Here is a 23,609-nt window from a genome sequence, read left to right on the forward strand (position 1 = left end):
GAGTGGGCGGTAGTCACGCAAATGTTGTTTGTTGCCGCCTTTCTTAGGAATGAATATTACTCGGCCACGCTTCCAGTCCCTTGGGATGGGTTCATCGCCGCAAACTATGCGGCTAAACAGGTGCGCCATTTGGGCGCGTGAATCGGGTCTCAAATTCTTCAGCACCTTAGCCGAGATTCCGTCTAAGCCCTGAGAAGCGTTGCCATTCAACCGCGCGAGTGCACGGTCTACATGCACTCGCCCCACTAGTAATACAAATTCATCATTAGATGCTGACAATGGAGCGTCCTCTGTGATTCGGCTTTGAGTTTTCCAGTTTTTTGAGGAAATTTCTACATCCGCAAATCCGAATAGAGTGTAGAGCTGTGTCTCCAGAAGTTGGTTGATATTCTGAACTGGATACCCACTGTCGTAATCTAGCAGTTCTGGAGTACTGTCTTTGCCAGCCAAAGATCCCAAATATTTCCAGAACTTTTTGACGGCCTTTTTTCCTGCATCTTTGATGTCCGCCATCACCTTGCAGTCATGGGCTTGTATTTTTGCTTCCACAGTGTCCTGCGTTTGTATCTTGCACTTGCGGTATTCCTCCCATAGTTGAAAGGTCACGGGATGTTTTCCAAGAGTCCTCAGTGCTTGCCTATGTCGCCGATTAGCTTCTTGTCGTACTTGGGTGGACCTCTTCATTTCGACATCTCACCATGGGACAAGTTTTCATTTTTCTCGTGCGCTCTTGACGGTGGAGTGATTAGCGATAATGGTCCTGAGCTCTATTGCAAAGTCGTCGTAGCTTAGTGCGTGCATACGTCGGGTGCTCTCGTCAAAAGTTTGGACGACAGTGGATATGTCGTCTTCGCGTAGGTGAGTTACAACTTTGCGCTGTGAACGGCTCGGAGTTCCTCGAACAGTGCCGAAGTGCAGGAAAATGCTGTTGTGATCGCTACTGACGCTCCACTTACCTTCTTCGTCTACAACCACCTTTTGAAGATTGCTCCCAAGACTTTCTGACGCGAGCGCATAGTCTATGCACGTCCGGCGGTCTCGCACCATCCAAGTGTGCTGTCCCTCACAATCTTCTCTTAAGTTCAAGATCTCCAGTTCGACGTCCTCCGCCAAGTGTCTCAACATGGTTCCGTTATTATCTTCCCGTCCATTCAATTCGACCAGGTGGCCATTAAAATCTCCCATTATTAGCACAGAGAGACCTGTGGGCAGGTTGTGTATATCTCGACGAACACACTCGAGGATATTGTTATTCTCTTCTTGGCGGTTGTTTCCCACGGAAAGATAAATGATGCAGACGGCTGTCAGTACGTTACCTATCTTTCCGTGTACCCATAGGTGCTCCCTGCAGTTCTCACATGTCCGAATCCACGCTGGTCCGTGACTTGACCAAAGCAGTCCTACGCCTCCCCCTCGCATCTCTCCTTCAACTCGATTGCACGCAGTCCAGCACCAGGCAGGATCTATAGGTGGTTCTTCCATGTCCCTCAAGTGGGGCGCTACACAGAATATAGAAACGGACTTCGTAAGGAGAGTGGTGTGCAATTCAAGCCACTTTCGTTGACCGGCGCGCACCATTCATATTCAAAAAACCTACCACAACACTTCCTTGTTTTCGCTTTTTGGTTGTTGATCATCTTTTCGGAACGTAAGCAGGATCAACTGCGTTTTGTACAACCGCTCCCGGCCTTTCTATCACTTCTTATTTTGCATAGCTTCGACCTGCTGCTGGACTACTTGTTCCACGAAGTGTAGCAAATCCAGTGATGGGGGAGCGGGAGGGGTTCGAAGAAAATTCTCGTTGATCGAGAAGCTTGGCCGGAGACCCGGCACTGTCGAAGGCCTGTTGATCTGAGCAGTTGCACTCGAAGCTGGGAAAGACGGAGGAGCTGGGAGAAGGTGGAAGTCTACGCGGAACAAATTGTTCGGCGAGCTTTCCGACACAGGGGGTAGTCTGTCCCAATAATGAGTGTCCCTGATTGGCGTCATTGTAGAGGCTTGTCTTTGCGGGTGTCCAGGGCATACCGTGCACGCAGGAGAACTCCGCATTTCGAGTCCCGCCAATGGTGGGTATTCCCTTTGGTACTGTGATGCCGATCCTGTTCCGATCAAGTGCGGTGCTAGCTTGTGGCCGTGGTCCTCGGGCTGCGTATGTGGTCTCATGGTGTGCCAAGGGACGCGGGGTGCCCCAGAAACCAGGCCTGGGCTGTCTTGTTTCACATATGGCGCGCGATGTGCTGGTGCTTGCCTTCTGTGTTGCCTGCTGTTCACTGGCTGTCTTATTTGTTGGTTTCTTTGTTGCCGGAACCCTAAAAAACGATTTGCCACAACCCCCAGCCGGTTTTTCACTACATGCACCGCTTGTGAAGAATAGTGAAGACCATCCTTCTCGAATGCACTCGTGTCTTCGAAGTCTCGGGTAAAGTCTAGAAAGCGTGCTTTGATGTTCTTGCAGAGGTTTTTTAGTTTGGCATTTAGCATCAAGGTCAGAGCCTGAAGCGCTTTTCCTCTGCTTCGAATCTCGGAAACTGAGCAGATGGCTAAGGCAGCCTTTCGCTTCGTCCACCGCATCCGTAAGCATTCTACTATAGCATCCGGTTCATCACCCTGTAAAGTATTGTTCACACCAGCATGAATAATATACATTCGTGGAACCGGTCTTGCTCTCTCCTCGTATGTGTCAATCAGGTCGTGAATCTGTTCTACTGTGGCTTTTTTGTTCAATACTATCTCCAGGCTCTGGCGATCACCGACTACCTCAGAGAGAGCTCGCGCAAAAAGGGCCACATTGCTGCCTCCGGCAACAATAACTTCTCGGTGCACCCCCGTCGGAGGTCGAATTGATTCCTCCGGGACACCCTGCTCTGTAATGCTACTCGAAGTCTGTGTCATGCGACACGTTAATCTTTCGGCCGACTGAGGAGAGTGATTGAGTCCAGCTTCGTTCTCTTCATCTGCTTGGGTTTCAGCGGACGCCTTCCTGGCTGAGGCGACCTGGCTCTGCGTTCTCTTGGGCGGTGTGTGAGGGCGATTTTTGGAAGCAGACCTATTTCCTTGACATCTTTTTCCAATGTCCGGTTCTTTCACATGCTGTAACGGCTCTGCAATTGTCATGCCCTTTTCCTCCAATAAATTCTCAAGGGGTATGGGCTCCTCGCACGGTACTCGAGATAAAGCCTCCTGGTGACCTTGGGAAGTTTCCGGGGGCGGCACGCGCAAGTTCGTCAACTACATATCCAGGAGCCTGTTAGGTCTCGTCTCTAGGCCTTCACAGCGGGCCATCAAACCTAGCAGGGCTTCCTGACCTTCCAACCTTTCTCGCTCCTTCGTTTCAAACCTGTCTAGTCTCCCTGTTAATTTGGCAATATGTTTCCTATCTATGTCAACTTGGTGCAGTCGTTCTGTGAGTGTGCTGATTTGATTTTCCAGCTCTTGAATAATATTTTGATGGGATCTTTGCGCACAGTCTACTGAGGGACATATGGGACGGTTACAGCCAGCGCTCTCCTCCAGCTCAACCATGTTCGCATGCGGCACCTCCCCTGGCGTGCTGGCTGGAAACGACATGTTGCAATTGTTATTATCCTGGGTCACTTCATCCACGGGCAGATCCCTAACAGATGTTTTGGATGTGGCCAAACAAACTTCATTCGAGCCGCTGTCCTGGCGCATGGTCGCCTTTGTCTTGTTCTGCTGTGCAGAATTCAGAAGAGGGGTGGTTTCCAACAAAAGCCCAGTGGCCTGGTGTTCCGGCCTACTCTGCGTCTGTGCGGACAGCATGTGGTCGGTCACAGCTCCCTAATCCTGGAGATCTCGGGACGAAGACGGAAGTCGTAAGGTGAAGTGCACGTCAGTGCAATTCATTAACTCTTTCGTGTCGCCCTTCCAAGCCGCCAGGCTAGTCACATTGCTCGCGCAGAACACCTGGTCTTCATTCACCACCGCGTTGTCGCCCTGGTGCTCCACTACAGCAATATCACCCTGTACACCTGTCAGTAAATTGCTAGGAGCTTCCGAGATGGCTTGCAGCCGTTCCATAAGCTCGCTCTTATTGCCGGTGGTAGAAAGGCCCCTCGATTTCTGCTCCTTTGTCAGGCCTTGCACCTTCATCGCTGCCACCGAGCGGAAAGGTGATCAGGAGAGCACAAAGGGAGCAGCGTCAGTTGTGAGAAAAGATCAGGCTGGCTCACCCTTAGTTTACTAAGACTTTGCTAAGCCTACTCTCTTACCGCATGTGATCCTTGTTTCTCTGAGCCCCTTCCGGTGTCGCAGGTTTGATAGTCCCCGCCACCATGCAGATGTCCGCTCACAAGAGGTTTTCTATCTCAACCGCTTACTGCGTTTAAAATGCCCGCAAATCAAAGTCTTTCGCGACCACAGCGCAACCGAGATAGACCAGGATAGCTAGGTTCGACATTGTACATGTTCCTTTTTTTTAGTACACGGAAGTGACGTCATCACGTCTGATTGGTTGGAAGCAAAAGTGACGTAATTTCCCTAGAAAAAAGTGGGCGGAGTCGGCAAAACTGGGCGGAGTCGGCTACCGGACGTGACAACAAAATGACGTTTCGTTTTGTACCGAGTACGTTTCAAAAGGTGCTTGCTCGGAACTAGGTGTCATTGGCAGCATGTGTTCGGCGGCGAGGCGTCGCCGTCTCGTCCATTTGACTTTTTCTTTAATAGAGCTTTTTTTTTCGCCCGCAAGGCTGTATCGGGAACACCACGATGCATTCGAGCTCCCGGAGGAGATCTTTCGGAAGCAATACCGCCTGCCCAAGATCGTGGTGCGGTGGTTGTGCGATGAACTTCGCGAGGAACCGGAGGTGAGGAGAGTGCGTACCTCGTGGACGGTCATGACTGTGGAGCTTCAAGTGTTGTGTGCACTGCGCTTCTACGGCACGGGGAGCTTCCAATGCATGGTGGCGAGCGACGAACACGTTGCGCGGGACCAAAAGACAGTCAGCGTTGCGGTCCGCGCCGTGTCCGTCGCTATCGTGCGTCGTCTCGGGGTCCAGCATGGCTGGATCCACTTCCCCGAGACGCCGAGCGAGAGGTTCGACGCGGAGAAGGGCTTCAGGCTGCTCGGCAGGATACCCGGCGTCATCGGTTGCGTGGACGGGACCATGGTCTCCATCGTCGGCCCGTCCAAGAACGGCCCCACCGTCACGAAGGCGGCGTACTGGTGCCGCAAGTACTTCTACGCCCTCAACGTGATGGTGGTAAGTACACTCATGTTACGTTGTCAAAACGCGCCCCAAATCTGTAGAAAAAAAAAAAAAGTATTGCCGGTACGGTTTAAGTATGCCGTTTTATGACTGCGGGCTGTGGGGTCTCACGACTGCGCGAGAGTGTGCTCTACGTAGCATGTGAGCCGTGAGACTCTTCTCCCAAAAATAATACTTGTCTGTTAAAACGTGCGAGCTTCCGTAAAAAAAAAAAAAAAAAAAAAACATTATTTTTGTTTCAAGGTAGTTAGTTGTACCTTGCATCCAGGAAGGTGTGTTGACATGCGTGTGTCAGACAAAATAACTTAAAAGGTTCTGATATTGCGACTGCTTTGTGAACCATAAGTACAATCTACTACTTGTGGATTCAGGTAATTACATGTCAATATCTCTCTCACTTTCAGGTGTGTGACGCCGACTGCCGGATAATGTGCATCGACCCACGGTATCCCGGGTCGGTGCACGACTCCTTCGTGTGGCAATTTTCCTGGCTCCGAAACCAACTCGAGCAAGGGCAGCTGCCACGCGACGGCCGGTTCCTGCTTGGTGAGCATACTAAATTCATTCCTTACGCACACGGTGGCTCCCACTGCTTGAAAGCCACAGTACCGCACGTACTGTGCTTGTTGTGAGGCACACAGACACAGTTGCTGGAACTCCTTGAAGTGAGACAACACCCAAAGTTTGGCCATTAATCTCTGTTTATGTCCACATAACTCTCACACTCTGCAGGCTACGAAAGCCACACTACACCAATCTCACGACAGTGATAGACTATGCAAGGCATGCGACCGCAGTGCGATTCGCTGTCCGGTTCGGCCCACTCACTGTTACTGTCTGCCTGTACCCTCTTGCTGGTTGGTTTTTGCATGAAGTTGGAGCTCTTTCACTGATACCTGGGGGCTCGCCTGGTCGCTTTGACGGTCGTCAGTTTGTAGGGAATGGGATCAATTCCTCCTTGGCCACTTGGGGCTCGCCAAATCTGTCCTCGGGTCGTCTCTGTCCCACACACTGGATTCTTTTCCCTGACCCTTCTTCTTCGGTCCGCCTATATAGCTCCTCCTATTAGACGCTCCGTGTCCCAACAGGACCTGACTCCTTTCCAATCTAACCACCCCCTCTCTTTTCCCCATCTCCAACTCCACCGAGAATTAGGAAAGAGGTTCGTCGAACTGGCGCCTTATCCCCTTGCTTGCCAAAGACAAGGCCAGCGTGTTCTGCTCTGCCCGTGCCTAAGGTCACGGCCACACTCCCAAAAGCAACAGAGCTTTTATCTGTCGGATGCAAGGGCCTAATAATGCACTTGCATACAACACAGCACCCCTAAGGAATCGTGCACACATCCCATACAACCCACCAGGAAAACACATGCATAGTTACATGAAATAACAGGGAGTTTGCAGGCAAGCTGGTGCTAATTAATCATAATGTAAACTGATACTGTAGTGCAGAAATATTAACACACTTTTAAGTCACACTTAAGTTACATTATAATTGACATAGTTGCACACAGCTGTTTTCTTGCCTTTTATTTTAAAAATTAAAGAATGTAATATGTTCCATCCTCTACATGTGCAGGTGACAGCGGCTACCCCTTGGAGCCTTGGCTCATCACCCCTGTCCCCGGAAACCACGCGACCTCCGCCGCTTGCGACCGGTTTAATAAGGCGCATTCCTCGATCAGGTCTGTTGGGGAGCGCTTCATCGGGCTGTTGAAAAACAGATTCCGGTGCCTGCAAAGGCACCGGGCTCTGTATTACCACCCTTCAACAGCCACCGCCATTATTTCGGCATGTGCAGTGCTCCACAACATCTGCCTTGCATCGAAAAAGCCAGAACCGGAGTCAGACTCCGACCCTGAAGAGTCAGAGTTGGAGTCTGAGCCGAGCTTGGACGGTTCTGAGCCGAGCTCGGAGAGGTCAGCGTCGGCTCCCGAGAGGCTGGCTCCTGCCGGCCCTCCGGTCGGCCTTCCGGTCGGCCTCTCGGACAGAGGGGAAGGCTCTGAGGCAGCGCCTTGTCGCCCGGTTCGGAACCCGCCGCAGACGTGCCCGTGCGGAGCGCCACACGCAAGGGGTCCGCCGCCACGACGGTAGTCCCGACCACCAGGGACACCGTAGTGAAGCCCCTCAGCTCCCTCGCTGCGGTGGTGCCCAGCACGGACGCCGCCAGCGACAGGGAACCGCTCGCCACCACGACTGAGGTCCTCACACCCAAGGACCCCGTCACATCCTTGCCCTCAGTGAAGCCCTCCCCGTGGAAGCCGTAAAGTGCACACTTCGCTTCCTGCTCCACAGTCATGGCCGTCCACAAGCTACATACTCTCTACAGCTCCTACACCTTGTGAAGTTCGTCGCACAGCCAGCGTGCTGCCTCCGGATACGTGTCCAGTGCATCGCGGTGAAATCGATACAGCCTTTTTTTATTTTTATGAGCAGAAGGCACGAGACGCAGTCGACAGTGACAGAAAAGGTTCGGAGGTTTAGTTGCCAGACCAACAGGTCATCTGGATTGCCCCTGCAAAGAACTCAGAAGTAATTTAGACTACCTCTAGAAAGAAATGCTTGCTTTTGCATATTCAAACGACGCCAGGCAACATAAATAGGTGCCTCGGTGCTTTACCAACAGTGTATGTGAACGGGCTTCGCCATATTCATGAAAGAAGAAGATCGAGAAATGTGCCACATCCCTGAGAAAAGAAAAAGAAGATTGAAAAACGTCGCTCCTCAACGGCCACAGTCGCCCCTGACGAAGAACCGAGTCGGTTCGAAACGTAGGGCCCCTACATGTTTAGGAATTGGTTGGTTGCCATATTTTAATTATTGCTTTTGCAGAGATTGCTTTCTTAGTTGCTGATTGAACCAGGGATATTTTTGTCATGGACATTGTTTCATTTTACAAATGCTTAAAAGCGTCTTGCCTTCTGCTCCATTTTATTATCTCTTTTATGGTACTTCATCAAAGTTAGGTGATTGTGTTATCTCAAGACAGTGCACATGTAGTTTGTTTTAAAAATTGCTTTATTTCTTAAAGAAAAACCTGTGACTTCATGAATAAAAGTGTGATAACATGGAATGTAATATTTGAAATAAATAAATTTCATTTATTTTGAAATAAATAAATTTCATTCTTGGAAGTAAAACTGGGCATCGACTGGAACCATGTAAGCAATTGGGCGATCTTAAAGGAGCTGTGCAACGATATTCAGTTGGAATGTTTTTCTCTCTACATGAGCTTACTGGCACACCTGGGACTCAAGGATACTCACACGCAACGCCATTGGCCAAGAAACTTCTTTGTTGCGGTGTAATTTCAAGGACAAAAGCGATCATTTTCATTCAATCTCTCCTTTGCAAAATTTGATGACGTAACTCGGGGATCGCAGTACACCCAAGTGACGATATTTGAATGCGGTTCATAGATTGGACCCGAGCATTGCGTGGGCACTCGACTTGGGCTCGTGACAATTGCTAGCTCAAGAAGCATTCGGGTTGTGACCCGTGTCCAATCGCTGCAACGACGACAACAGCCGAGCCATAACAATGTCTGGAACTCAGCGCGTGTCCTCCGCTTTGCCAACCCCAGCGCGTGGCTATGATCAACACTGGCGGCATATAATCGGCTCCAGATCACATGGCCGCTCGTTCTGGCTGCGAGTTGAGGGGGTAAACGCTGCTCGTTTTTCTTTAATTTTTTTCTGGGACTTCTATTGCGTGGGGTGAAAAACGAACGCGTGTTTCATAGGTCATTAACATTAGGGATCCGTTTTAAGCGGTATTTGCGCAAAGTACAAAAATTGTTGCATTGCTCCTTTAAGTATATATCACAGATATCTTGTTGAACACTCTGGTCTTATTTGAGCACAATAGTTAAATTTCGAAAGGAAAAAAAATATATATATTCTCTGACTAGCATACCACCATATAAACACTGGACCACTTTGAAAGAATTATCACAGATGTTGCGCCAAACATTCTTATTTGAGCAAAGCAATAGCAAGTTCTCGAAAGATAAAAAAAAATTGTTTCTGACTAAAGCAGCCGTCACTCGCGCGCTCCCCGTTGGTTCCGCCGACCCCTCCGCTGCCTTCGGCACACCCGGCTCCTCGTGGTTCGACATTTTGGTTTGAAGAAGGCGCGTAGCGCACATCCCGCATAATATTGGAACAACTTTCTCTCCAATTAATTCTTAAATGTATTGCAAAAGGGTACAAAAAAGCGGCTTGTTTTAACAACGCCCAAAAGGTTTTGATTGTTTTTCAATACTTTTACCTGTACTAGAACAGATGCGACGGCCAGCGACGCACAGGATTGGTTGCCGTTCCTTCGCTAAACGCAGGAACTGCTCCCCGCGTCGTAGTAAATCCTACCCCGTATCCCGCTCGTAGGGACGCCTCGGGGAATGCGTAGCTACTTCCGCTCGTCGGTGGTTGGCTCCGGACGTCGCTGAAACGGGTGACGGGTGTCAAGTTTGCGATGACGTAGCGGCGTCAAAGTGGGCAGAGCCGCCACGTGAGTGTTACTAGGATACGCTCCTCCTTTGCATTACGTCACTTCCATGTACCTTTTCTCAAATGTCCAACCTAGCGATCCAGGGGGGCTATGTTGCGCTTTTTGCACTCCCAGGAGACTAGGGAGAGGGAAGTGACGTCAACAACGCAGCAAATGCAGATTGGATGTTGATTTTGTTTTCTTCTGTCAACATCCAATCTGCATTTGCTCTAGTCGTTGACGTCACTTCCCTCTTCCAAGTCTCCTGGGAGTGCAAAAAGCGCAACATAGCACCCCAGGATCGCTAGGTTGGACATTTGAGAAAAGGTACATGGAAGTGACGTAATGCAAAGGAGGAGCGTATCCTAGCAACACTCACGTGGCGGCTCTGCCCACTTTGACGCCGCTACGTCATCGCAAACTTGACACCCGTCACCCGTTTCAGCGACGTCCGGAGCCAACCACCGACGAGCGGAAGTAGCTACGCATTCCCTGAGGCGTCCCTACGCGCGGGATACGGGGTAGGATTTACTACGACGCGGGGAGCAGTTCCTGCGTTTAGCGAAGGAACGGCAACCAATCCTGTGCGTCGCTGGCCGTCGCATCTGTTCTAGTACAGGTAAAAGTATTGAAAAACAATCAAAACCTTTTGGGCGTTGTTTAAACAAACCGCTTTTTTGTACCCTTTTGCAATACATTTAAGAATTAATTGGAGAGAAAGTTGTTCCAATATTATGCGGGATGTGCGCTACGCGCCTTCTTTAAACCAAAATGTCGAACCACGAGGAGCCGGGTGTGCCGGGGGCAGCGGAGGGGTCGGCGGAACCAACGGGGAGCGCGCGAGTGACGGCTGCTTTAGTCAGAAACAATTTTTTTATCTTTCGAGAACTTCCTATTGCTGTGCTCAAATAAGAATGTTTGGCGCAACATCTGTGATAATTCTTTCAAAGTGGTCCAGTGTTTATATGGTGGTATGCTAGTCAGAGAATATATATATATATTTTTTTTCCTTTCGAAATTTAACTATTGTGCTCAAATAAGACCAGAGTGTTCAACAAGATATCTGTGATATATACTTAAGATTGCCCAATTGCTTACATGGTTCCAGTCGATGCTCAGTTTTACTTCCAAGAATGAAATATTACATTCCATGTTATCACACTTTTATTCATGAAGTCACAGGTTTTTCTTTAAGAAATAAAGCAATTTTCAAAACAAACTACATGTGCACTGTCTTGAGATAACACAATCACCTAACTTTGATGAAGTACCATAAAAGAGATAATAAAATGGAGCAGAAGGCAAGACCCTTTGAAGCATTTGTAAAATGAAACAATGTCATGACAACAATATCCCTGGTTCAATCAGCAACTAAGAAAGCAATCTCTGCAAAAGCAAGCATTTCTTTCTAGAGGTAGTCTAAATTACTTCTGAGTTCTTTGCAGGGGCAATCCAGATGACCTGTTGGTCTGGCAACTAAACCTCCGAACCTTTTCTGTCACTGTCGACTGCGTCTCGTGCCTTCTGCTCATAAAAATTAAAAAAAAAAAGGCTGTATCGATTTCACCGCGTTGCACTCGACACGTATCCGGAGGCAGCACGCTGGCTGTGCGACGAACTTCACAAGGTGTAGGAGCTGAAGAGAGTATGTAGCTTGTGGACGGCCATGACTGTGGAGCAGGAAGCGAAGTGTGCACTTTACGGCTTCCACGGGGAGGGCTTCACTGAGGACAAGGATGTGACGGGGTCCTTGGTGGTCAGGACCTCAGTCATGGTGGCGAGAGGTTCCCTGTCGCTGGCGGCGTCCGTGCTGGGCACCACCGCAGCGAGGGCGCTGAGGGGCTTCCCGACGGTGTCCCTGGTGGTCGGGACTACCGTCGTGGCGGCGGACCCCTTGCGTGTGGCGCTCCGCACGGGCACGTCTGCGGCGGGTTCCGAACCGGGCGACAAGGCGCTGCCTCAGAGCCTTCCCCCTGTCCGAGAGGCCGACCGGAAGGCCGACCGGAGGACCGGCAGGAGCCAGCCTCTCGGGAGCCGACGCTGACCTCTCCGAGCTCGGCTCAGACTCCAACTCTGACTCTTCAGGGTCGGAGTCTGACTCCGGTTCTGGCTCGCTCGATTCAAGGCAGATGTTGTGGAGCACTGCACATGCCGAGATAATGGCGGTGGCTGTTGAAGGGTGGTAATACAGAGCCCGGTGCCTTTGCAGACACCGGAATCTGTTTTTCAACAGCCCGATACAGCGCTCCACAACAGACCTGATCGAGGAATGCGCCTTATTAAACCGGCCGCAAGCGTTGGAGGTCGCGTGGTTCCCGGGGACGGGGTTGATGAGCCAAGGCTCCACAAGGGGTAGCCGCTGTCATCTGCACATGTAGAGGATGGAACATATTACATTCTTTACTTTTTAAAATAAAAGGCAAGAAAACAGCTGTGTGCAACTATGTCAATTATAATGTAACTTAAGTGTGACTTAAAAGTGTGTTAATATTTCTGCACTACAGTATCAGTTTACATTATGATTAATTAGCACCAGCTTGCCTGCAAACTCCCTGTTATTTCATGTAACTATGTGTTTTCCTGGTGGGTTGTATGGGATGTGTGCACGATTCCTTAGGGGTGCTGTGTTGTATGCAAGTGCATTATTAGGCCCTTGCATCCGACAGATAAAAGCTCTGTTGCTTTTGCGAGTGTGGCCGTGACCTTAGGCACGGGCAGACCAGAACACGCTGGCCTTGTCTTTGGCAAGCAAGGGGATAAGGCGCCAGTTCGACGAACCTCTTTCCTAATCCTCGGTGGAGTTGGAGATGGGGAAAAGAGAGGGGGTGGTTAGATTGGAAAGGAGGCAGGTCCTGTTGGGACACGGAGGGTCTAATAGGAGGAGCTATATAGGCAGACCGAAGAAGAAGGGTCAGGGAAAAGAATCCAGTGTGTGGGACACAGACGACCCAAGGACAGATTTGGCGAGCCCCAAGTGGCCAAGGAGGAATTGATCCCATTCCGTACAAACTGACGACCGTCAAAGCGACCAGGCGAGCCCCCAGGTATCAGTGAAAGAGCTCCAACTTCATGCAAAAACCAACCAGCAAGAGGGTACAGGCAGACAGTAACAGTGAGTGGGCCGAACCGGACAGCGACTCGCACTGCGGTCGCATGCCTTGCATAGTCTATCACTGTCGTGAGATTGGTGTAGTGTGGCTTTCGTAGCCTGCAGAGTGTGAGAGTTATGTGGACATAAACAGATTAATGGCCAAACTTTGGGTGTTGTCTCACTTCAAGGAGTTCCAGCAACTGTGTCTGTGTGCCTCACAACAAGCACAGTACGTGTGGTACTGTGGCTTTCAAGCAGTGGGAGCCACCGTGTGCGTAAGGAATGAATTTGGTATGCTCACCAAGCAGGAACCGGCCGTCGCGTGGCACCTGCCCTTGCTCGAGTTGGTTTCGGAGCCAGGAAAATTGCCACACGAAGGAGTCGTGCACCGACCCGGGATACCGTGGGTCGATGCACATTATCCGGCAGTCGGCGTCACACACCTGAAAGTGAGAGAGATATTGACATGTAATTACCTGGATCCACAAGTAGTTGATTGTACTTATGGTTCACAAAGCAGTCGCAATTTCAGAACCTTTTAAGTTATTTTGTCTGACACATGCATGTCAACACACCTACTGGATGCAAGGTACAACTAACTACCTTGAAACAAAAATAATGTGTTTTTTTTTTTTACGGAAGCTTGCACGTTTTAACAGACAAGTATTATTTTTGGGAGAAGAGTCTCACGGCTCACATGCTACGTAGAGCACACGCTCGCGCAGTCGTGAGACCCCACAGCCCGCAGTCATAAAACGGCATACTTAAACCGTATCGGCAATACGTTTTTTTTTTTTTTCTACAGATTTGGGGCGCGTTTTGACAACGTAACATGAGTGTACTTACCACCATCACGTTGAGGGCGTAGAAGTACTTGCGGCACCAGTACGCCGCCTTCGTGACGGTGGGGTCGTTCTTGGACGGGCCGACGATGGAGACCATGGTCCCGTCCACGCAACCGATGACGCCGGGTATCCTGCCGAGCAGCCTGAAGCCCTTCTCCGCGTCGAACCTCTCGCTCGGCGTCTCGGGGAAGTGGATCCAGCCACGCTGGACCCCGAGACGACGCACGATAGCGACGGACACGGCGCGGACCGCAACGCTAACTGTCTTTTGGTCCCGCGCTACGTGTTCGTCGCTCGCCACCATGACTTGGAAGCTCCCCGTGCCGTAGAAGCGCAATGCACACAACACTTGAAGCTCCACAGTCATGACGTGGTACGCACTCTCCTCACCTCCGGTTCCTCGCGAAGTTCGTCGCACTACCACCGCACCACGATCTTGGGCAGGCGGTATTGCTTCCGAAAGATCTCCTCCGGGAGCTCGAATGCATCGCGGTGTTCCCGATACAGCCTTGCGGGCGAAAAAAAAAGCTCTATTGAAGAAAAAGTCGAAGTGACGAGACGGCGACGCCTCGCCGCCGAAAACATGCTGCCAATGACACCTAGTTCCGAGCAAGTACCTTTTGAAACGTACTCGGTACAAAACGAAACGTCATTTTGTTGTCACGTCCGGTAGCCGACTCCGCCCAGTTTTGCCGACTCCGCCCACATTTTTCTAGGGAAATTACGTCACTTTTGCTTCCAACCAATCAGACGTGATGACGTCACTTCCGTGTACTAAAAAAAGGAACATGTACAATCTCGAACCTAGCTATCCAGGCAACCGTATTGCTGGTTGCAGGGCTCGCAGCAGCGCCACAACGGCACTCCGCCGCACTGTGAACACTGAAAAAGAAGAAAATGTCTTCACCTTTGGCCACAATCGTGAAGCGCCGCATAATGAATCTTGCTTTGTCAGCCATAATAAAAAAAAATGGGCACGGCGCATTAAGTTTGACGCAATAAAGACAGACAGCCGTGGTGGTCGTGTGAAGCCTCCTCGTTGTACTCAGTAACGTTGGGTGTACTTGTTCTTTCACCTTCCCTGTAGTGCAGGGTGGCGCTGCTGTCCACTTATCGATGACCCTCCGGCCCGCTGTAACCCAACACAGCTCCGGTTGCGGAATCACTGAGTCGAGGGAGTTTTCGCAGACCGCGCTGCCCCCTCCGCTAAGCGTTCCGCAACGAAGAAGTTGCTACTGCGCCTGCGCGCCGATATCCTTGACTGCGGAGTTTCCGCTATCGTAGCGGGTTGCGGAGGGCCTTGCGGGACGGCGAAAACGATCTACAAAAACTCCCTAATTACGCCAGCGTGATCGTAACACTTCCCTTTCTAGCCGACCATAGTATGGTTATGGTGGCGACCCTAACACCTCACCCTTTTTGCCCACCATAGTATGGGTATGGTGGCGATCGTAAGACCTCCCACGTCTAGCCCACCATAGTATGGGAAGGGTGCCGATCGTAGCACCTCCCCTTGCAAAAATGTTCCAAAAGCCGGGATTCATGATTAAAACAAATACCTCCGACTTGCATAACAATACCAACATTTATCAGACGTTTCGTCTCCTATACGGGAGACATCATCAGTGCGGCCTGGGAACACCCGACTAGCTACCAGAAATCCAACGCTTCTTCTTCCTTCCCTTCATCCGTAGCGCTGGTTCTGCCGACTTCTTCGTCGATGGCATTAAAACACATAGAGGGGCTTTAGATGGCATACGGGAGACATTATCATCGTCTGCACTCGCTTCAACTTCTTTTTACGTCCGTCCTGGATGGGAAGTTAAATGAAAGGTTATTTCAGGATGTCGGTGTACACGTCGAGGAAGGGGCCGCGGTTAGAATTGCAGGCAGATGGGTCACTGCGAATACACCATGATTCCAGAAATCTACTGGGGCCCCACCGTTCGCGTGCCAGGGTCACAGCATTCGCAAGGTTAAAAGTGTGACCAGTCGTCCAACAATGGTCCACCAGTCCAGTTTTTGATCTTGTGGCATGTGTTGCCTTCTTCACGTCTCTTTTGTGCTCTTTGAGGCGGGTACTCCGTTTGCGGCCACTTTCTCCGATGTAACACTTGTCACAGTCCTGACAGTTCACTTTGTATACAATACCACTTTGAGATTCAGGAGGGGTTGAATATTTTGGCTTCGAAATGAGGTCACGTAATTTTATATGGGGTTTGAAATTTGTTCGTATGCCTAGTGGCAGGACTCAGGAGGGACCGGCGAATAGATTTTGAGACGCCTTTTACACAAGGGATAGTCACCAGGCCTGCTTTGTAATTATTAGTCGCTTTTGTTCTTCCCTGCTGCATCTGTTTACGCGTGTTTCCAATAAAACCTAGTGAATACCCGTGCTTTAAAAAGGATCTGATAACAGCCTGAACTTCCGATGCTCGTAAATCTGAATTTGAAGGGAAATGTTCTGATCGGCTAATTAAAGTTTTTACAACAGCTCCCTTATGCTCCACAGGGTGGTTTCGATTCTCACCACCCTGTGGAACATAAGCGAGCTGTTGTAAAAACTTTAATTAGCCGATCAGAACATTTCCCTTCAAATTCAGATTTACGAGCATCGTAAATCTGAATTTGGTGCACGAGAGCTTGTGCCGCCGAGATGTGCCCTAGAGCAAGGAGCTCGCGCTTGTAGCCTTTCCTGCGGTACAACACAAGGTGAAACAGAGTATTCGCGACTCCAACTAACTATAGGTGGCGCCACTCATTTTCCAAGATGGCGGGTTTAGTGAGGGTCAGAGATGCGTGCCGCTGTTGAGCCTGTCTAGCAAGGAGGTTAGAAGTACTAGGAGGGGGCACGTTGCAATATTGGTGAAGCCTAGTCATAAAACGTTTAAACGATTTTGTGCCCAGCGTGACCGCAGATCTCTCTGCCAATTGGTGCGCGTGACATGTCACGTGTAAGATGGATGCTTGATTGTAGAAGGACTCCTTGCAGGCTTGCGCGCGCTCCGTTCGGTAGGTTTTATCAGATCGAAGGCTAGACTGTGGTGTGTTCTAGTACCCCATAGCAAGACGAAGGCAAGCTACGGTCACGTGATGTTGTCACGTTGGCATGGTAAGTGAGGACATAAGGAGGACAATGAGAAAGAGGCAAGGCGTCAAGGGAGCATGGCTTGTGGAGGCTACGCGGCCGACGTCATGCCCTCTCCTACCCTTCTATTCTCCATGCTGTCTAGTGTGCTGGCTTCACTGAGCGACATAAATTATTTCTGGTAATACGAGGAAGCTAATGTTTTATGAGCGCAGGTCACCCCTTTAACCTGAAAACAAGAACGGTGTTTAGCGTATTAATTACGGAAGGCTGCACGTTTTAATTCTGGAGTGAAAACGAAATTTATTTCTATTTTGGATTTAATTTCTCAACAGAGGTCTTAATTTCGGATTCTTTTATGACTCAAGATGTGTCTCACATCGTAATTATTTACTTAGAAAAGTTGTTCGCGGAAACTTTATTTTGTGACATACTGTTTGATCCAGGCTGATACTCGTGGTTGTTGAAAAAATCTGTGCTGATATCTGTGCGTTCTCGCTGCCTTTTTCTCGCTCAGATAATTGTCATGGGAAATAATGACAATTATCCCAGCACAAGAATAAGAGAATAATTCCAATTTTTACAATATGTCCACGAAACGCATAAACTAATAAACGCTGCTCTCACTGCAACAACCCAAGACGGAATCCGAGTCAGACAGCTGAAGTGTGTGCGTGTGTGTTTATAGCACCGCGTGACGCGTAGGACTTCATATTACATCCAGCGTCTAACTGTTTGCCTATCTTGATTACTATGTCAGAGTTTTTCATATGCTAAAAAAAAACAGAATTATACCTTTCTGGAAAGACTATTATGGTTAAATAGAGTATTCTCGTGATCTTGGCGTTAATTAGAGGCATACAGTGCCGCGATTTGTAATAATATTAAAATTCACATATTCGAATAAGTAATTCTTCAAGGCTCTAATGTAATTTGTTGCTCATGATCTAATTTTAAACGCGCGAAGAAATATGACAATGAAAACTGTGCTAATTATCATCACTGGTTCCAATTGCTGCATTTTAATTACAAATAAAATAAAAATAGTCTAAAATCAATGAAAACATTCTAGCTAATCTGAGAAATTTATGTAAAATTACATTAATTGTGGGTAAAGTATATTGTGCTATCAAAGTCGCGACTTTTGACAATCGCCGAAACTTCCAAAGTCGCCGCCAATATACTTCCAGACCAAATGCCCAAAAGTAAAAAAAAAGCCTTTTTTTAATTACTAGTTTTTTCATAACATTTATTTACTTTTGTATTTGCTCGCCGTCGTTTTGCCAATCTCAGCCTTTCCAGTTCGAAGGAACGCCTACCTGCTTGCACGTCTGCTCACCGCAGCACGTTTCGTTGGCGTTGGACGCCGGTGATACAGTAGTGAGTTTTAATATTGCGTATACGAGCGAACTCAAGCCCTGTGTGTTTGCGTTAGCTTTGCGCGTTCCACACTGCGCGTGCGCGGAGCCCGAAATTGCGGTCTTGGATGGCACATGGCGATGAGGCGCACGCGCAACGTGGGGCACGCAGCTCTAACGCAAATACACACCGCTTGCGTTTGCTTCTACGCGCAATACTAAAACTCTCCAGTAAGGTACAATCCCATACCGGTTGCAGCACTACGTTGGGACACTGAAGAGTGTTGTTTGCATTCGGAAACGACATTTCGCGAGCGATTATCGCGAGCAGTTGCGCCATGCCCGCTGAGCAGGAGAATGGGGGACCCTCACTAGAGCGCTTCCCGTTTCCGCCGTGGGAGGGCGAGCGTCGAGCTGGAGACGTAGCGCTTGTCTCTTTCGCTGCCCTGAAGGATTGCATTCGTTGCGTCCAGAACGAGAGTTTTATCAAAATCTCGAGCGAATTCACACGGCAGTGTAAAGGTAGCTTCAGCTTAGGTCCCTTAGCAGAAGGTACCTGAAGTAAACGGTTTTCTTGATCACACGATAATTAAACGGAGCAGTTTGCATTGATGTCGACTGCATTCCTGCTAAACTGAGAGAAGAGCACGTGATACAGAATTATTCTTCGAAATCGGTTCGACGCGCAGTTTTTGAATATTGTGTGTGAGATATCACATTTAAAACCTAAATGTTATTTGTGTTCACTTTTGCGGCACATTCATTTCTCTAATTCTAAGGGCGCAGCTAAATGTGTCTTGCTTAATTAAAAACGTCCCACCCGTCTGGCCACACTGGCCCTTAATCATCTGCGTTTGCCAGTTTCCATAGCGAGGTGGGCGACCTTTATCCGTTTAGCAGCTCCATTTTTCGGCAAAGTTCTCACTGCAGTAGCTAAATAGTGCCCGGCAGAAACGAACCACGTCTGAGTGTCACGGTTACGCCAGTAACGCCATCGAAAGGGATGAACGACGACGAGAATCAAGGGTCCTGGGCGGGAGAGTCTGACGACTCGTCTACAAACTCGAAAAAGAGCTCGCAGTGGTCCATCGCGTTCGGATTTGTAACAGACATTGCTTCCCAAGCTCCGCCGCTGCTACTTGCTAGCTGGAGTATGCGTTCCTCATTAATGTATTATTTCATCACATTGGTGTTCGCCATCATTTCATGGTTTGCTACTTATATATATTCAATTGGTTATATAATGCATTAAAAAATACATATTTATATACCTGGGATTTTTATTTTCAGTTCGTGGGTCCGAGGCTACTCCCTGCAGCTGTTAAGGGTGTTTGGCGAGCTCCGTTTAACACAGGACCTCTTTTAGCGAAAGGGACCTTTATGCGTCGTCTGATCACGATCTCCAGCTCCCTTTACTTCAGGTACCTGTGCCAAAGGTACCTTTTTGCTGCCGTGTGAATAGACCGATCTCACCAAGCGTTTGGCGCATGCGCGAGGCAGCCATAACTTTAGTTCACAGGAGGCAATCGGCCGTGCACGAGCCTGTTCGTGCCCTGCACGCGCAGAGCTCCAGCGAGGTTGTCGCACGCGCAGAAAGACTAAAGTTCCCTCGATGCATTGCGGTAGTGGTGGCATAGTCAAACTGGCTGGTGAGATCGGTCTATTGGATATTACTCTGCAGAATGTGTTGTTTGCACGAGCGCTCGCGCTATACCGCGGCAAAACCCATTCATGAGTGCACGCTCACTCACCTCACTCGCCCTCAACGATCAGTCGTTAGGTGAGAGTGAGGGAATTCGTAAGCGTTGAAAACTTACGAGTTAGGGGTTGAGTGAGTGAGTTAAAAGGGGGGGGGGGGGGGGAGGGGCGTAAATTTAGTGAGTTTATGAGCTCGGCGAGTTTATGAGTTCGGTGAGTTTGTGCATGGATATCATGAGCTTGGCGAGTTCATGACTTCATGTGTTTGATCAGCTCATACGTTCGGTGAATTCATGAGTTTCTGAGTGAAGAATTGAAGGTGAGTGCATCTGTGAGGGAGAAAGAGAGAATTCGGAACATTTTTTTCTAGTCGCAAGCTTAAATGTGAAGGAATTACTTTCTTTTTTTTTTTTTTTACTGGTTGTGATTTAGTGAGTTTAACCAGAAATGCCGACATCTGGCTCGCGCAGATAAGGCATTTTAAAAAGTTTCGTGCTCACGCTCATACACTAGTTATTAAGCCAAACCGATGCCACAAACACGGACGTGTTTTCTTGAAGGGACATTTATACTATTACGCGCACATAGCAACCCGCTCGGAACGTGAATGAACAGACACTCTCTTCAAGATTTTTTCTAAGCGTTCAATATATGGTTGGCTAGCTTTTCGAGCATTTCAAAGGGGAGCCTCGATGAATGCGTCCGTGGTCCGTGGTTGCGGTCAACCATGAGACTAACAAAAACTCAAGGATGACAAAAGAAAAAGCGTTTGTTGTGCTCTGCATTCTTAATTGAACATAAAAAAAAACTATTTTGTGTTTAGAAAGCTTGTGTGAAGCAAGCTAGAAACTGACATCTCAACTTCAATTCGAAGACGCTTGCTGTTTTAGAAGATTTTAGTATTTGCTGGGGAGCCGATACTACTAGGAACATTTATCGACTAAAGCGATTCGAGGTTTCTTTTAGCGCAACCACGCCTCGTGCCGCTCCATCGATTTTGCAATCTAAATACTGGTACTTTCCCGCTTTGTTTTTTGCAAGCGTCGATAATGTTGCGTCCGCAACTCCCAAGTTTGTCCAAAAGAATTATCCTTCTGAAAATCGTGTACTTACTTCAAATGTTTCCGCTAGGAGTTCAAGTTGGTTCTAGCTTTAACTCCACTCTTTCGAGCGCAGTATGTTTTTTATTTCAATTTTATTTGTGTATGTTGATATCTCGTTAGCTTATGCCCCCCCCCCCCCAAAAAAAAAAAAAAAAGAAACCACTTGCACTAGACATTTAATTCGTATTTTTGAAGTGACTCCACAGGCTGAGCTGAGAACAAGCCATGTGATTTTACTCTTTTTTTTATTTGTTCGAAAAGCTTGTTTTTCTCATTCGCACTCTTGCACTTTGCGTAGGGAGATCATAATCCTCGGAGTACAAAGCGGGACATAAAAAAGGCCAGAAAAAAAGAAGAAAAAAGCTCTGGTTCACATAAATGTAACACGCACATTTTCCCCAAGTTCTTCCTTGATAATACAAGTGCTTTTCTTCCTTAATTTTTAACAGAGAAGAAGAAATTTTGCCAACCGAAGCACGTCATATTCAAGAGTATAAAATAATCTTTTGCACCTACGTTTATGTAAACAAAATGTATTAGCAGATGCAACTACAATATGTCTCGTAGTATGTTTATTTTTATAACTTTATGTCTGTAACAAATACACATTCTCGGTTTTCTTAATTTCGCTTACTACTGATTTTTACAACTACTACCATGCATGTTCCCAAGTAAACGGGACATGAGGCTTCATTAGACCAAACAGACGAGGCAGCAGAAACGAACATCTAAAACGGGACTGTCCCGGCCTTAACTGGACGTCTGGTCACCCTAACTTTGCGGTAAGGTGAAATGCAAGACTGCAAACCGTATCAAGAGGTTGTGGGGAAGAGTTGAAGCCATGGAAACTCCAATGACGCAGAAGACGTTCGTGGTGACCTCTGCTTACAATCCTACCTCTCAGACACACGCACAAGCAATGGCGCCCCGTCGAGCGGTCGCCGAAGAAGACATCCGCTTCACCGTGCTTGCGGTAAAGGTAGAGCGACAGGCTCGCACTCTTTTCGACATCAAGAAGCCGTGAATAAACACACCGGTCGGAGGCGCGTTCCTGGCACATAGCTGCACGCATCGATCAGGGCTTCCTTCCGCTAAAGTTCCATTGCTAAAAGTTGTACTCTCTGCTTGATGAAGTTCCTTGAGTGCGTCACTGTTTTTTTATAAGTAGAGGCAATACGGAGTTTTTGTATAGATTGTCTCCGCTGTCTCGCAACGGTTCTCCGCAACCCACTACGATATCCGGGACTCTGCAGGTGAGGCTATGGCCGCGCACGCGCAGTAGTGACGTTTTCGTTCCGGAGGGCGTGGCAGAGGTGGGAAAATGGCCCCCGAAAACTCCCTAATCAACACCCGCAACGAAGCACATTATACAGGAGCCACACAGGCGCCTTCCAGTTCATTCTTTGGGCTTGCCATTTTATTCTCAAACTTGTCACCGTCAGGACAGTTAGCGCAACAGAGGGTCTTTTATTTAGGAACTTTTATACTGTGCCCACAACCTACAAGTATAGACGATTGCAAGCTGGGCGACTGGCCGCCGCCATGTCTCTGCTCGAGCAGGCACGCCCTAGCGATTACGAGCTTGCCAAAGCTACGTTCACCCGCGCGTTGCACGCGCTTGCACGTATGGGGCACCACTTGTGGCGCCATGCTTGCAATTGTCTATACTACGCCGATTTTCACTTCACGAGCGTGTATGTGTGCATAGCAGGTCCGCTCCAACTGTTGATTCGGGGGATCGGTGGCCGAGTGGGCTAGCGCACACCAGCTCGGAGCACGTGGAGCGAAAGCTCGCGCTGCATAGCCCAGGGATCCTGAGTTCAGTCCCCACCCCTGCCCGTTTCGATCTGGATGAGCATCGTACCGGCGTGCGCTTGTGTGTCACTACTGCGTGGCGCACGTTAAAGACCCCAGGCTACCGGTTGTACTGCACTGGATAAATTGCTATCTACAGCGGGTGACTCGTCGCAACTTTGAAAATGGCTGACCAACTACACGTTGCTACACGCTGTGTAAATTTCCACATAACACCAATTATTAAGTGTCGATTCGCTCTGCGAACTTCGTCTTCGCTCGCTTTTGTACACTGCATTTCACATTAAATACGGCCGCAGCCAACACCATGATCCGATGGAGTCAGTGGGGACAACGCCACCCAGCGGAGAAGACACGAAGGAGAGGAGCGGAGAGCCACCGCGGCGCCTTCTAACCAAGTGCGCAGAGAAAACTGGTGTTACCTGGCGGCCGAGATGCGAAACGGAGGAAAGAGGATTAAATGCACGCCTTTTGAAGTTGCGAATGCTGCATCTGACTGGTTGGATACAACCCCCCACCCCTGCCCGTTTCGATCTGGATGAGCATCGTACCGGCGTGCGGTCGTGTATCACTACTGCGAGGTGCACGTTAAAGACCCCAGGCTAGCAGATGTACTGCACTGGCTAAATTGCTCATCTACAGCGAGTGACTCATCACAACTTTAATGGCTGACCAACTACACGCTGTATAAATATCCCCATAACCCAATTTGGATACAACCCCATCAAGTGTAAAGACGTGAGAGCTAATAACGCGGGATGATTCGCGGGATGATTCAAGAAAAGTTAATCGTCCGCACTCTAATACCCCTGTTACACGGGCACACTTAACTGCAGTTACGTTAAACCATAATTAGCGCACAATACTTGCCGACAACATTCTGCGGCGATGCAGTCGGA

The sequence above is a fragment of the Ixodes scapularis genome, unplaced genomic scaffold (genome assembly GCF_016920785.2).
Source record: "Ixodes scapularis isolate PalLabHiFi unplaced genomic scaffold, ASM1692078v2 PGA_scaffold3__209_contigs__length_174095766, whole genome shotgun sequence".
NCBI lineage: Eukaryota > Metazoa > Arthropoda > Arachnida > Ixodida > Ixodidae > Ixodes > Ixodes scapularis.